This window comes from Peromyscus maniculatus, chromosome X (assembly GCF_049852395.1).
Source record: "Peromyscus maniculatus bairdii isolate BWxNUB_F1_BW_parent chromosome X, HU_Pman_BW_mat_3.1, whole genome shotgun sequence".
NCBI lineage: Eukaryota > Metazoa > Chordata > Mammalia > Rodentia > Cricetidae > Peromyscus > Peromyscus maniculatus.
Genome location: NC_134875.1, coordinates 97997919 through 97999899, shown reverse-complemented (window position 1 = coordinate 97999899; position 1981 = coordinate 97997919). Strand labels below are relative to the sequence as shown.

Sequence of the window (1981 nt, the reverse complement as noted above, 5' to 3'; positions counted from 1 at the left end):
CTCACAAGACCCAGGTATAGCCCAACCTCCAGCCCAGTTGCCCCTCAGGGTCTTTGGTCTCCCTCCAAAGGAAGACACAGGTGATGATGGTACCCCTCCCATGGCTGTATTTATGGTCTATATTCCCTTTTCTGCCAGCAACCTTTATAGCTGGAAAAATCAACCCCCACCTTCTCTGACAAATCTCAAGTTTTAATTTCTCTTTTTGAGACAGTGTTTTTCACTCATCAGTTTATCGGGGATGTCTGCCAAAGCTCTTCCAAACATTTTTTACCTCAGAAGACAGAGAGAGGATCTGGAGGGAAACAAGGAAGTCAGTAGCCTCTGAGGACCCCTGATTTACGAAACCGTCTTTCCTTCTACCAATGGGGCCTTAATATTGAACAAGGTAAGGGGAATCTTGGGAATCTTGATACTTCCTGCTGCACTCTGATGACTAGTGTCTGCAATGCTGCACAGAAGCCCACAAATTTGTCTTAGGTTAGTGAAGTTTTGCAAACACCAGCTGAAACTCCTGTTACATTTCTGGAGAGGCTGTTGGAAGCCTACTGGACATATACACCCATTGGTCCAGAAGCCCTAGAAAACAGAAGGGGGCTATAAACATAGCCTTTAGCACCCAGTTAGCCCTGGATATTAGAAAGACCTTCCAGAGGCTAGAATGATTTGAGGGAAAGATACTGTTAGAGTTAGTGAAGTAGCTTAGAGAGCCTTTAATAATAGAGATTTGCCAGAAGATAGACAGGCAAAAAGGTTAGGAAAGGCAATTGTTGAGAGCAATGGGGATGTAGAGTCTGCCAGAAGGTAATGAATAAAGCCTCCAGAAGCGACCAGGAAATGCAGTGAGACCACTCAAATCTCCTCTAGCCTGAAATCAATGTGCATATTATAAAAGAGGACATTGGAAAAAATGAATGTCTGAACAAATGGGCTAAAACACCCAGGGTAAAAGTCCTCCAATTAGAAATTCAAACTGGTGCTCGCTTTGGCAGCACATACACTAAAATTGAAACGATACAGAGAAGATTAGCATGGCCCTTGTGCAAGGATGACACGCAAATTCATGAAGCGTTCCATATTTTTGGGATGTAAAATAAATGAATACACTTAATAATTAAAAAAAAAAGAAAGAAACTGAAACAGCCTGATGGGAGCAGGGCTCAACTACATTAAGTTCTCACAAGCCAGGGTTACTTTACAAGTTGGGGGCAAGACAGTTTCCTGGTAGACGCTGGGGTGGCTTTTTCAGTCCTAAAGAAATCCGACAGATCCCTGGCAAAAAGAGATAAAGTAAAAGTCCAAGGTGCAACAGGGGAATCTGGCCAGGACTTAGGAAGAGGAACAGTCATGCACACATCCCTGGTTATACTGGAATGCCCTATCCTCTACTGGGCCAAGACCTCTTACAGAAACTACAAGCCACCATCACCTCTAAGGAAGACATGACAGAATTAGACTACAAACTCCCCACTAAGAGCCAAGTTACTTGTCCAGGTGTGGAAGAATACCAGTTACTATCTGAGCCATCCCCAGTCCAGCTGGAATCCACCCCACATCTGGCTGAACTACAAGTGAAGATTCCTGGGGTATGGACAGAAATAAATCCACCTGGACAGGCAATAGATCAAGCCCCAATAGTCGTTCAGTTGACTACAACCACAAGCCCAATCCAAGTAAAACAATACCCCCATCGGAAGGGAAGGGAAAAAAAGGAATTGCCATTCATATCCAGAGACTCAGGGAGGCTAACATTTTAGTTCCTTGCCCGTCACCTTGAACACCCCTCTCCTTCCAATCCAACAACCCAGCACTAACAATTACAGGACTGTCCAATATTTGGGGAAGTAAATAAATGGGGAGAAATTATTTACCCCACATTTCCAACCCCATATATCATTTTTAGTTTCTTGCTCCCCCATTAAACAAGTCTACACTATTCTGGACCTGAAGGATGCTTTCTTCAGCCTGCTGATAGTCAAAG

The 1981-nt window shown here is 43.9% G+C and overlaps 1 non-coding gene across 1 annotated transcript; it reads left to right on the top strand.

Annotated features, from left to right (window-relative positions):
• The first annotated feature begins 976 nt into the window (after positions 1-976).
• Positions 977-1083, top strand: LOC121825884 (U6 spliceosomal RNA). Its single transcript, XR_006068259.1, has one exon. It is a non-coding gene; the product is annotated as a U6 spliceosomal RNA (small nuclear RNA).
• Positions 1084-1981: the final 898 nt, after the last annotated feature.